This window comes from Apis laboriosa, unplaced genomic scaffold (assembly GCF_014066325.1).
Source record: "Apis laboriosa isolate Shangri-la unplaced genomic scaffold, ASM1406632v1 scaffold68_cov148, whole genome shotgun sequence".
Taxonomy (NCBI): Eukaryota; Metazoa; Arthropoda; class Insecta; order Hymenoptera; family Apidae; genus Apis; species Apis laboriosa.
In genome coordinates this window covers 4,236,970-4,251,546 of record NW_025224135.1, presented here as the reverse complement: position 1 = coordinate 4,251,546, position 14,577 = coordinate 4,236,970, and positions in this window count along the sequence as shown.

Below are 14,577 nucleotides of genomic sequence, written 5' to 3'. Positions count from 1 at the left end.
GTGAATATACCATTATTTATGTGAATAAAAGAAATGATAATAAAAAATTTTTCTTCTTAATTAAACGATCAAAAATCGAAGAGGATTCTCGTGAGATATAAAAAACAAAATGCAACGAAATTATCTATATAAATCACCTAATATCCACCTGATAACATCATCTTTCATATTTCTCGAAAAAGTTCTTACCTGATGGTCATTTTAAATAATTCTCCAAACCGAAAATTCTTTTTCATTTTTCGCATTTTTTAAAAAAATTCATCATCTCAAATAATTCTCCAAATCGAAAATTATTTCTCTTCTTTCGCATTTTTTGAAAAAATTCACCATCTCAAATAATTCTCCAAATCAAAAGCATTCTCCTCGAAAATTCTTTCACATTTTTTAAAAAATTTCACCATTTCAAATAATTCTCCAAACCGAAAATTATTTCTCATCTTTCAAATTTTTTTAAGAAAATTCACCATCTCAAGTAATTCTTCAAACCGAAAATTTTTTCTCATCTTTTGCATTTTTTGAAAAAATTCACCATCTCAAGTAATTCTCCAAATCGAAAACACCATTCTCCTCAAAAATTCTTTCTCATTTTTCAAATTTTTTAAAAAAATTCACCATCTCAAATAATTCTCCAAATCGAAAATATCATCCTCCTCAAAAATTTTTTCTTATCTCTCACATTTTTTGAAAAAATTCACTATCTCAAATAACCTCTCCAATTTTTCTAAAGCGTCATTCTCCCTAAGAATTCTTTCTCATCCCTCACATTTCTTGAAAAAATTCATCTCCAATAATTCTCCAAACCGAAAACACCATCCTTCTCAAAAATTCTCTCATCTCTCACATTTTCTAAAAAATTCATCTCAAANCATTTTTCAAATTTTTTAAAAAAATTCACCATCTCAAATAATTCTCCAAATCGAAAATATCATCCTCCTCAAAAATTTTTTCTTATCTCTCACATTTTTTGAAAAAATTCACTATCTCAAATAACCTCTTCAATTTTTCTAAAGCGTCATTCTCCCTAAGAATTCTTTCTCATCTCTCACATTTCTTGAAAAAATTCATCTCCAATAATTCTCCAAACCGAAAACACCGTCCTTCTCAAAAATTCTGTCATCTCTCACATTTTCTAAAAAATTCATCTCAAATAATTCTCCAAACCGAAAACACCATCCTCCTCGAAAATTCTCTCATCTCTCACATTTTCTGAAAAATTCATTTCAAATAATTCTCTAAACCGAAAATTATTTCTCATCTTTCGCATTTTTTGAAAAAATTCACCATCTCAAATAATTCTCCCAACCGAAAATACCATCCTCCTCAAAAATTCTCTCATCTCTCACATTTTTTAAAAAATTCACCATCTCAAATAATTCTCCTCCTCAAAAATTTTTTTTAATCTCTCACATTTTCTAAAAAATTCATCTCAAATAATTCTCCTCCTCAAAAATTTTTTCTTATCTCTCACATTTTCTAAAAAATTCATCTCAAATAATTCTCCAAACCAAAATCACTATCCACGCCTTCCCATTCTGAAAACGCAGAAATCGAATCCCCCCACCAGTCCATTTCCAGTTCCAGCTCCCCCCAAAAATACCTGATCTCCAACCCCTCGTGAACGGGGTGGAGAGGGGGCATAGTTAACCGGCAGTTGGCCGGTTAGAATCGCATCGAATTCGCGCTCCGGCGTGCATAAACCGTGCGAATTGTTCGCGGTGGGAAGATGGCGGAAGGAAGTGGCGTCTTGGGAGCAGTCGAATTGGCGGAATTCCGGGGAATTCGGCCGTGTTTGCGCTGTTGGGCGATCGTGGGGATCGGCCGCGGGACAGGTAAGAAGGCGCGGAGGAACTGGTGGCGCGTCGTCGAAAATAGACGCGGCGCGTCTGGCCAACGTCCTCCTCGGTCGCCCCTCGCGCGATAAACACGCGCGCCACTCGAGAAACGTGGCGCTATCGAGAAACGCTCGCTTTGATCTCGCTCGTCAAGGGACTTTCGCCCGGTCTTCTATTTAGTTGGATTGGCCCGTTTATAGATACTGCGATTGTGCGACTCGACTGTGCGATCGGGGTTAATTGAATTGGATAGAGAGGGATAATATATCGGGGCGAATATTTTAAGGTAGATTTTAATTTTCTAATTTTAATCGAGACATGTATACAGCGTTGATCGATCATTTAAAGAGACTCGTCGAAATTTGATGGCGTAGAAAAATGTAAGGAGCTCGCGCCGAGTTATTTGTTATTTGTATTTAATTCTTTTTAGATGAAATGAGATGTAATTGTGAAACATGATACACGTTCTAATATTTATAGGCTTTCAATTTAATATCTCACGTATAAAATATTTTTTCACGTAGAAAATATCCTTGATATTTTTTTTGAGCATTCCAAAATTTACGAAAGAATCGTGAAATTAAATAATTTTCAAAAATATAAACGTTCGAATCGATAAAGAAAACGAAACGAAACTGATTTTGAAAATGATCGTATTCTTTTTAATTAATAGAAAATCCAAAATTTACGAAAGAATCGTGAAATTAAATAATTTTCAAAAATATAAACGTTCGAATCGATAAAGAAAACGAAACGAAACTGATTTTGGAAATGATCGTATTCTTTTTAATTAATAGAAAATTCAAAATTTACGAAAGAATCGTGAAATTAAATAATTTTCATAAACGTACGAAGAAAGCAAAATTGATTTTGCAAATAATCGTATTCTTTTTAACTAGTAGAAAATGCTTTTCCAAAATTTACGAAAAAATCGTAAAATTAAATAATTTTCAAAAATATAAACGAATCGAAGAAAACGAAACGATTTTGCAATTGATCTTTTTATTCTTTTTAACTAGAAAATCCAAAATTTACGAAAAAATCGAAAGAAATTAAATAATTTTCGAAAACGTTCGAATCGAAGAAAACGAAATTGATTTTGCAAATAATCGTATTCTTTTTAACCAGTAGAAAATCCTTTTCCAAAATTTACGAAAGAATCGAAAGAAATTATTTTCAAAAATATAAACGTTCGAATCGATGAAGAAAACGAAACTGATTTTGCAAAAATTTACAAAAAAATCGTGAAATTAAATAATTTTCAAAAATATAAATCGAATCGAAATATAAACGAAACGATTTTGCAATTGATCTTCTTATTCCTTTTAACCAAAGAAAAAAATCCAAAATTTACGAAAGAATCGAAAGAAATTAAATAATTTTCGAAAACGTTCGAATCGAAGAAAACGGAATTGATTTTGCAAATAATCGTATTCTTTTTAACCAATAGAAAATCCTTTTTCAAAATTTACGAAAGAATCGAAAGAAATTATTTTCAAAAATATAAACGTTCGTATCGATGAAGAAAACGAAACTGATTTTGCAAACGATCTTTTCTATTCTTTTTAACCAAAAAAAAACTCGTTTCCAAAATTTACAAAAGAAATTAAATAATTTTCAAAAATATAATCGTTCGAATCGATGAAGAAAACGAAACTGATTTTGCAAAAATTTACAGAAAAATCGTGAAATTAAATAATTTTCAAAAATATAAACGAAACGATTTTGCAATTGATCCTCTTATTCCTTTTAACAAAAAAGAAGAAAATCCAAAATTTACGAAACAATCAACCGAAAATAAAATAATTTTCAAAAAATATAAACAGATCATTCGAAACGAAACCAGCTTGCAATTTAACTTATACAACCTGTATTCCTGTGCACGCGATGAAAATTCTAATAATAATATATAAGGAAAGGAAACGAAACTGAATTCTGGAAATCGTCGTTGCGAATTGCAACTCGGTCGACGAGACGAGTTATACCCATCGGGCAGAGCGCCTCTCACCCCGTATCACCGCCTCTCACCCAGACGATCGAACTACTTCGAAGCTTGTCTCTCCGCTCTCAACCCCTCCCCCCCTCCCTCCAACCTCCCCTTCTCCCCATCCACGCGGACTGGTTGATGTTGGGGCGAGTTTTCACCGGCGAGTTCGCTGTCTGCGGCCGGATGTTGCGTCAGTGATACAACCGGATGATACTTGGCGCCCCGGGGCCATTCCCCAGTCTGTAAGTTAGCCACGTACAATTACCATACAACTCGGCTACAACTGCCGTTACAACGTTTCGAACGAACGTTGCGCGGATGGATACGGATGGATGCGCCACCCGGCCGACGGGTTTAAACGGAACTTCTCGAGAAACTGGAGGGGGGGGGGGGAAGGTGATGGAAGCGCGTTCGAGTGGTTTTGACGAGCTTTGTCAGCCGAGGTAAGATGCGAAAAGTGGGGGGAGGGGGAGGGGGGAGGAAGGGAACTCGAAGGTATCGAAATTGGATCCCCAGAAAGATGGTTTCTTTCGAACGAGTTCCAAAAGAATTGTCGCAAGTTCGAAGATTTGATGACAAAATTTATATGCGCACAGGGTATAAAATAAGTGGAGAATTAAGTAGGTTCGCTCGTTCCTTTCAAATTCGATAGATTTCTTACGATTTTTTTAAAAAAAGAAAGAAAGAAATGTTGGATAATGAAGAGATTAATTATGTATAAAATTATATATAAAATTTACGATAACTAGTTGAAAAAAATTTTAAAAATCGTTATATATATAAAAAGTAAGAGGTTAATTTGAGCTAAAAAGAAGGATATATAAGTTATTAAGAGTATTTTTAAGAAAATTTTTCGTACAATTTTATTTTTGTTTGCCTTTAAAGATCTATAGTTATATATGATGTTTATGATAATAGTTACTTTTTCTTAAGCCATCTTCATCGAATTCGAAGCACTTACGATTTTTGACGAAGATATACATAGATGATCGTCGATATTTTCGTAGAATACGATAATAAAAATTTACGATTTACAATTAGCTTTCAAAATCGTACGTCAATCGATCACGCGCAAAGATTAATTTGAACGAAAGAACCATCACGATTTTACTAAAAAACAAAATGTTGGGCAATTTTTTTAAAATCGTTGTATATAAGCCAAAGGGTTAAATCCTAATGAGAGTGATTCAAAAGTAATCGTCACTTCGGTTAAGAAGGCCGGTTAGGGCGATAAATTCGATTGCCACGACAGCCGGCCCGGTTGACTAGAAGTTATTAAGAGCGGGAAAGTTGGAGGAAAACGTCACGGGATTGTCATAGAATGATACGAGAAAATGCCATTGTAAACGTCACAAGGAGACGCGGGCGGGCGTTGATCGATGGCCACCCGTCAGTTGGCACCACTTTTAATTAAACCGCCCTCGAGATTAGCCACCCTCTTCTCTCCCCCCTTCTTATCCTCCTCGGCCTTCCTTGGCTCCTTGTAATTGTTTTAAATCTCGCCCCTAACGTCCACCCCTTGGTTGGTTGGGGTGGAATCCTCGAACGGAAAAAAAAAAGGAGGAGGAGGAGGAGGAGGAGGAGGAGGAAGGAAGGAAGAAAAAACCGCAAGTCATCAAGGGTGACGGATTCGCACTGGCTTCGTTGACATTTATAACCTCGTAAAAGGGTTCAATCCTACTCTCGAAACACTTTAAAATGAATTATTTCTCTATCTCTCCTCGCTAATTCGTGGAGAGAGTGGAGATTGAGCACGGAGATTTTTCTTTTCCTTTCTTGTTTTCTCGGCTGGTTAAGGGATCGTTTCAGAGGTGAAGGAGAGAGCGTCGTGCAGAGAGCGATGAGGGTGACATCGTTTACTCGAATGATGAAGTATCGATTTCGTGGTCGACTTTGTAAATCGTTGTTCGTGAATCGTTTCCTTTGATGCACGATTATTCGCAACGATTACAAATTTTCTTGCAACAAGAAGATTTTAAAATATTTTAAGATTAATGTTAAAATAAGATAAATAGGAGGCAAGTTCTAGTTGTTATTAATATATAATCCAATAACAATTAGAACTTGCCTTCTATCCTTTCTCATATTATATGTATATCCTCATATTCTCTTCGAGTCCGAAAAAAAAAAAAAAAGAAAAAAGAAAATACTCAGAATTATAGAATAAAACACAGCTTCTCCACAAATTTTCTTCCAACGAGAGGATTTTAAAATTAATCCAATAACTAGAGATCACTAGAATTTGTCTCCTCACGTTATACATGTATATTCTCTTCAAATCCAAAAAAAAGAAAAAAAAAAGAAAAAGAAAATATTCAGAATTATAGAATAAAACATAGCCTCTCTACACTTACAAATTTTCTTCCAACGAGAGGATTTTAAAATTAATCCAATAACTAGAGATCACTAGAATTTGTTTCCTCACGTTATATATATATATATATTCTCTTCAAATCCAAGAAAAGAAAAAAATAAAAAAGAAAAGAAGTTATAGAATAAAAAACAGCTATTCCACACTTACAAATTTTCTTCTAACGAGAGGATTTTAAAATTAATCCAATAACAACTAGAAATCACTAGAATTTGCCTCCTATCTCTATATATATTTTCTTCAAGTTCAAAAAAAGAAAAAAAGAAAAAAAGAAAATACTCAGAATTATAGAATAAAACACAGCTTCTCCACACTCGTCAGGATTCGTGTCATCGTCGCACGAGGCGATCGATCAAATCTCTGGTCGAAATCTCGGCGGGGGAGGAAAGTCCAAGTTTCGGAGGCGTCGTCTTGGAATTCTAAATATGCCAGGGGTAAAGGATCACCACGAGTGCGTTCTCCAAAGATTCGAGGTATTTGGAGGTCGGTCGGTATGTCGGTCCACCTCGATCGGGCGACGACGACCTGTCACTCTGCTACGTCCACCCCCTCCCTCAGACATTCCTCCTCGAAGCTCCTCTCCCCCTCCCTCCCTCCTCGGAACATTAATTGCGGGGAAAGAAGACCGCTCGTTAAGCTTCGATTCGAAGCGATGGGCCACGAGTTCGTGGGTGGAAACGATAACGCGGGGGTGGGGAAGGAGGAGAAGAGAATTTTAGGCAACTTCTGCGGCAACAATTTGATCTCAACAATTCTCTAGAGATGATAAAATCATCTCCACTTTTTCAATTCTTTGAAATTTCTCTTTAACACCATCTTCTTTCTCTCGAGTTTCCATCTCTTCCAAAGTGAAAGAAGAAGAAGAAGAAGAAGAAGAAGAAGAAGAAGTTGAATCGTGATGGGCAAAGTTGATCTTCTTTCTCTCAAGTTTCTATTTCTTCCAAAGTAGAAGAAGAAGAAGAAAAAGAAGAAGAAGAAGAAGAAGAAGAAGAAGAAGAAGAAGAAGAAGAAGAAGAAATTGAATAGTGGTGGGCAAAGTTGAAAATTCAAAAGGCCTTTGTTGAGAAATAGAAAGGTAAAGATGGATAAGAAGGAAAGGGAAGAGGTAATAAAATCGTCTCCACTTTTTCAATTCTTTGAAATCTCTTTAACACCATCTTCTTTCTCTCGAGTTTCCATTTCTTCCAAAGTGAAAGAAGAATAAGAAGAAGAAGAAAAAGAAGAAGTTGAATCGTGATGGGCAAAGTTGATCTTCTTTTTCTCGAGTTTCCATTTTTTCCAAAGTGGAAGAAAAAGAAGAAGAAGAAGAAGAAGAAGAAGAAGAAGAAGAAGAAGAAGAAGAAGAAATTGAATAGTGGTGGGCAAAGTTGAAAATTCAAAAGGCCTTTGTTGAGAAATAGAAAGGTAAAGATGGATAAGAAGGAAAGGGAAGAGGTAATAAAATCGTCTCCACTTTTTCAATTCTTTGAAATCTCTTTAACACCATCTTCTTTCTCTCGAGTTTCCATTTCTTCCAAAGTGGAAGAAGAAGAAGAAGAAGAAGAAGAAGAAATTGAATAGTGGTGGGCAAAGTTGAAAATTCAAGAGGTCTTTGTTGAGAAATGGAAAAGTGAAGATGAATAAGAAGGAAGGGGGAGGGGAGGAAGGGGAATAGAGATAAAAAACGATAATAAAATAGTCTCCACCTGTTAATAATACAACATTTTCAATTCTTTGAAATCTCTTTATACCATTTACTCTTATACTCTTTATACTATTTTCTTTCTCTGAAGTTTCCATCTCTTCCAAAATAGAAGAAGAAGAAGAAGAAGAAGAAGTTGAATCGTGATGGACAATGGTTGAAAATTCAAGAGGCTTTTGTTGAGAAATGGAGAGGTGAAGATGGATAAGAAGGAAGGGGAAGGAAGGAGGACAGAGATAAAAAAATAAACTAACACTATCTTCTTTCTCTGAAGTTTGTTTCCATCTCTTCCAAAGTGGAAGAAGAAGAAGAAAAAGAAGGAGAAGTTGAATCGTGGTGGGCAAAGTTGAAAATTCAAGGGTCGAAATCTCTGATTGAGAAACGGAGAGGTGAAGGCGGATAAGAAGGAAGGGGAGGAAGGGGGAGTTGGAAGAAGATCATGGGACTTTGCGTGCGGGCCGGTCATCCCTCGTGTAGTTGGAGAATTTATGCTGGTTGTCCCTAGCAGCCCGTCCTAACTAGTCCACTCGCTCACTTACTCACCGACCTAACCAACTTGGCGTGCTCTCTCCTCGCTCGGCCAGCACCCTTGAAATATCGCCTCTCTGCCCCCTCGCTCGATTTTATCGCTCTTGCTCGCCCATCCTCCCCTATTTTTCTATTTTTCCCCCCTCCTCCCTTTTCGTCTTCGCCCCTATTCTTGCACTTTTCTATTCTTATTCGTCCATTAAAATGTTGGATCCTCTATTTTTTATTCTTCCTTCACGTTCGTCTTCCTTTTTCTTCTTCTTTCGTATCCCCTTCTCTTCTTTTTATAATTTTAATAAGATCTTTCGTACTTTTGGCTACTATGTTTGTTATTCTCGATTTTATTTTGGTTTTGATCTCTTTCTTTCTGTTCCTATTTGCCCATTAAAATGTCTATCCTCTCCCATTTTTCTTCTTCTAACGTTTGTCTTCTTCTTTTCATTCTCTCGTACTTTTCTATGGTACTTTTCTTTTTACGGTTTCTTGGGTTTGATTCTCTTTTCTTTTCTTTTTAATATCTTTAATTTAAGCTTTCTCTTTCTCCCTTCTAATTCTTTTTCTATTCCTTTCTATTATTTAGCTGTTGTTGTTCGATTTTATCTTCTGACCCATTTTCTCTATTTTCTTCCAACATTTTCCACTCTTTCTTTCTTTCCTTTTTCTTCTCCCTCTTCCTCCCCTATTTTTCTTTCCTTCTTTTTCTTCTCATTTCTTCTCTTTTCTATCTGGTCTCCCCTTCCTCTTTATTCATTTATTTTTCTAAAGTTTGTTTCTCTCCTTCTTTCTTCCTCTTCTTCTATTTTTCCTTCCATTGCTATTCGATTATCGATCACTAGGACACTTACAATACCAACGTAGAGAGGTTTTATCGGGACCAACCTCTATCTTGTTCCTCCTCTTTTCTCTCTCTCTCTCTCTCTCTCTCTCTCTCCTTTTTATTCAAGGGATCTAGCGTGGAGTGGACTCGAGATTAGCTTTCGAATTTAGTAGCCGAGGATCAGTTGGGGCTGGCCGATGTTTTTAACGTGATTGCCTCTTACGGGGGATGCTCAACCCTTAAGTTCGTGACTTTTAAGCTCGCCTTTTATCGCCCATCCCCCTCCTCTCTCTCTCTCTCTCTCTCTCTCTCTGGGACGAGATCCCGGTTAATGAAACCGAACGAAACGTGGTTTCCACCGATTCTTTGGATGACCGTGTTTTTAACGTATTACTTCCCCCCCCCTCCCCTCTAATTCAAATTTCAATCACGACGAACAAATTATTCGTCGATCAACAACAATTCTTGCAATTGCACCTAGTGATTTGAAATATATGAAACGACACGCGTCGTTCTCAATAGGAAAGGAAATCGAATGGAGAATCGGGAAAATGGGGAAAGGTTGGCATGGATTTAGCCAAGAAGAATTTATGGTCGCCTCGAGAAGAAAAAAGAAGATGCAAATCGAAAGACTTTCCGAAGAAACTCCGAACGAAATAAAAGCTCTTTCGTACCAGTCCTCCAACTTTTTATCCAACCTCTCCCTTCCTCGACATAATCCTTAAATGAAGGAACCTCGAATTTTCCTTTCCTTAAATTCTCTAAAATTTCTAAAATCTTCTCCAAAAAAAAAAAAAAAAAGTAACTGTTCAGACACAAAATGTCTGAAATTCGTCCGAAATCGGGGAGACGATGGGAAGGGGCGATAAGGAAAGGAAAAGGGGAGAGGCAACGACAAGTGGCGAGAAGAAAAGAGTTACTAATGTCGGTCACGAACACCGCGCGGAATCTCTTCCAGCTGCCACCCGTCTTTCACGGACGCGTCCGCTCGCCCGTGAGATCTTCGTCCCCGAAATTAATGGGATCGCATTTTTCTGGATGGGGCCGAGATAGTTACACGCCTCGTCCAAGGAACGACGGGTAGACAAGAGCTCGTGTTTGACAGGCTTTCACGCGTATGGCGCTCGATCAAAAATCTCGCACGATCTGTGTTTGACACATCGCGTATTTTACGTATTTTCAAAATTTTTACGCGCTCTTCGAAACGATTTCAAGATTCCAAAGGTAAAAATCTCCCCGATAATTGGAAAGAGGTAAGACTGTCTGGTTAAAAAGGGAGAAAAAATAATCCCGAGCGACGATTCTGTATCTAAATCTTCGACATATTGGCGATTTCTCGTAGGATGCAAGGTGTGATACAAAAAATTCTTTTCGTTTCTCGTAAATACGGCGTTAACTACGATTTGTAACGCGAGCTTCGTGTTCGACCGGTTAAGACAATAATTGTATTGACGTTACGTCGAAACAGTCGACGGTTTCCAAAATATTTCGATCGTGTCAGGATTGTCAACAAAGCGTTCGAAGAGGGGATAAGCGGTCCCTGAGGCTTTCTTTCCAAACAGTACGCCTCGAGTCTTGGAACGGGAACAGGTATACGCGTATTCGAGATTAAAATTACGCGCGTATTTGATCGTGATCGAAGGAATATATTGCAGAATATTTCTTCTCGTCTACGTGCGACACGATCGCGACTTCCTTCGTAAACGAATTCTAGCCTTCAATTTTTCGTGTTTATACGGCAATAAATATCGAATTTCCCTCGAATTCGATGTTTTCTATATAGTTTTATCCGGGAGGAAAAACGTACCTTTATTCGAGGAAATCGTTTTAAAATTAATATTTCGAATATCGTGATTGTGAAAGAAAAAAGGATTATTTATTATTCAATTACGATACGAATATTTGATGATGAACGTTACATTCAAGTAGAGCTCCATTTCCACTGTATAATACGAAAAAAAAAAAAAGAAAAATTACTGAGATTCACGAACATAACTTATCTTCCTCCCCTTAAACCAAATATAACAAAAATCTCGATTTAGAGGGAGGAAGACGAATCCCTCGATCATTAATCCGAAGTTTTCCATAGTTTTATCAGGGAGGAAAATGTATCTTTATTCTCGCAAGCAAATCATTTTAAATTAATATTTTGAATATCGCGAGTGTGAAAGAAAAAAATAGAAAATTATCTTATTCAAGTAACTAAATAACACGAAAAAAAAAAATTACCGAAGGTAGAGCTTATAATAAATATAATAATCTACTCACAAAATTCACTTTCACACTTGAATGAAACCCGTCTTAACCAATCCAATTCGAGAAAACTTATTCGATTAAAAAGTGAAAAATGAAACTTTCGAAGAACGTTTCTCGTTTGTACAGGAAGAATCGGATATCGGCGCAACAACGTGTATATAAAACCGTGGTCTGTCGATGCATCGTGATAAGAGGCCATAAAAAAAAATTACACCTCTTCCAAGAAGCAACGTTACATTCAAGTAGAGCTCCATTTCCACTGTACAATACGAAAAAAGAAAAAAAAAATTACTGAAGATTCACGAGCATAACTTATTTTCTCTCCCTCCCCTTAAACCATTAAATATAACAAAAATCTTGATTTAGGGGGAGTGGGGAGGAAGACGAATCCCTCGATCGTTAATTCGTTGCAACGACGAAAGAATTAAAAAATCACGTATCCAAGCCGGAACTTTATCCAATATAACAATGGCGGAGGAACAACAAAGCTCCTCTCTCCCATTCACCATCCGTTTCCCGCGCTTCAACAAACTTTCGCGCGAAATGAATTACAAATTTCGCGAAAACGAATGCATTCGAATAGCTTTCATCCACCTCCCCCCATCCACCTACCCCCCTTGCCGTAGCTGTAGCCGCGAGTTTTTGGCATCAGTCCCGGATGCCGGAACGTTTAATTAGAAAACTAAGCGGTGGGAAGCGGAAGAACGGAAGGAAAAGAGTAGAGATCGAGGATGGAGTGGCGTGTAAAGCCAGGAGGGGCGACATCCGGCGAAAGGAATTTACGAGGCAGCCCGAGATGCCCGCGCAATTCTAATAAAATATATCGGGCAATTAAACTCCCTAGATATTCGTGGAGCGGCGTGGTGATCTACGGGGCCGCCCCCTCCCCCGCCTAAATTACTTCGAATCGGCGTTTTTCACAGCGGGAGACGGCTGATCGGCCGATTATCGCCGAGTCCATCGAAGGACTCGTGTGGGCTGGTTTCGAGATACTCGCGAATTCCCATTCATATCGGCTCTTTGTCGTTCGGATTTGAAGAAGATTGAAATTTTAACACGTCGAATAATTTCGTGTTTATACCTAAAAATTTCCAAAATTTTTCACACTTAATATCGAGAACGAGTCGATCCTTCGATCTTTCGATCTTTTTCGCCGATATCTGTTATCTTTCATATCCAAAAATTTTCAAAATTTATTCCACTCAACATCGAGATCGAGTGGAAGATCTTTCGATTTTTTTTTGCCGATATCTATTACCTTTCATACCGAAAAATTTTCAAAATTTCTTAATAATTAACTTCCACTTAATATCGACAACGAGTCGATCCTTCGATCTTTCGATCTTTTTCGCCGATATTTTTCATATCTAAAAATTTCTAAAATTTTTCCTACCCAATATCGAGAACGAGTTCATTCTTCGATCTTTCGATCTTTTTCGCCGATATTTTTCATGCCCAAAAATTTCTAAAATTTTTCCTACCCAACATCGAGAATAAGTCGATTCTTCGATCTTTCGATCTTTTTCGCCGATATTTTTCATACCCAAAAATTTCTAAAATTTTTCCTACTCAACATCGAGAACGGGTCGATCTTTCGATCTTTTTCGCCGATATCTATTACCTTTCATACCCAAAAATTTCCAAAATTTCTCCCACTTAATATCGAAAACGAGTCGATTCTTCGATCTTTCGATCTTTTTCGCCGATATTTTTCATATCCAAAAATTTCTAAAATTTTTCCTACCCAACATCGAGAACGAGTCTTTCAATCTTTTTCGCTGATATCTATTATTTTTCATACCCAAAAATTTCTAAAATTTCTTCACTCAACATCGAGAACGAGTAAAAGATTCTTCGATCTTGCTTCCACCCAACATCGATCCTTCGATATCTTTTTCATCGATTTCTATTACCTTTCACAACCAATTAATCTTTCTCTTTCGTATGTCCTCATCATCCTTCATACCCAAAAATTTCCAAAATTTTTTCCATCCAATATCGAGAACGATTCTTCGATCTTTCGATCTTTTTCGCCAATATCTGTTATCTTTCATCATCCTTCGTACCCAAAAATTTCTCCCACCCAACATCGATTCTACGCCAATATCTTTCATGACTGATTGATCCTCTTTCCTCGTCGTCCATCATACCCAAAAATTTCTTTCATCCAACATCGATCTTTCGACATTTTTTTCGCCGATATCTATTATTTTTCACGATCGATCGACCTTTCACTTTCGTGCGTTCTTCATATCCAAAAATTTTCAAAATTTCTTCCAACATCGATCCTTCGCCAATATCTCTCACCTTTCACGACCGATCGATCGACCTCCTTCCTTCACAAAAATTTCCAAAATTTCTTCCACCCAACATCGAGAACGACTTCGAACAATTTCCAAACCTCGACATCTCTTTCTTCACGACCGATCGATCCTCCTCTCCTCTCCACGCCAAAACTCCACTCCAGTTAACTCTATTTCTCTAATTATCCCCCTCTGTCCCAGCATCGAGGTCGGACGGAGGGAATCGCATCAGAGTCGAGGAAAAGGAAGAAAACTCAGGCGCGTGTGACTCGAGGTGTCGAACGTGCGGATCCTTGCGTTCTCCTCTCTGTTGCGGGGGCAGAGGGGCGCTTGGAGGGAAGGGCAGACCCTTTGGCTTTGGATCAAAGCAGCGCCCCCAAAGATCAATACGGTCGGTGAGGGGCTGGCGGCGGCGTGGAGCTGGCAAAAGGTGAGCAGGACGGGAGAGGGATGGAGAGGGTTGGATGTCGGCGTTGTGTCGCGGTTGATCGAGGGCATTAGCGGATCGTGTGCACCGTCTCCCTCCTCCCCCTCCTCCTCCTCCTCCTCCTCCTCCTCCTTCTTCTTCTTCTTCTTCCACTTCTCTGAACCTCCCTCGCCCTCCCTCTTCGCAAACACGTCACGTAGTAGTTTTCGGGCCGGCCGGAAGCAAAGGGGCATAAATAGGCGCAATTAAGGGAGCGAAGAGAGCGAGAGAGGCACGAGGAAATTTCCCGCGACCCGGCGGAAGCAATTTAGCCTGCTTGTGCTTCCACTCTCTTCCTTCCTCCTCCTTTTCTTCTTCTTTTTCTTTTTCGAAGTA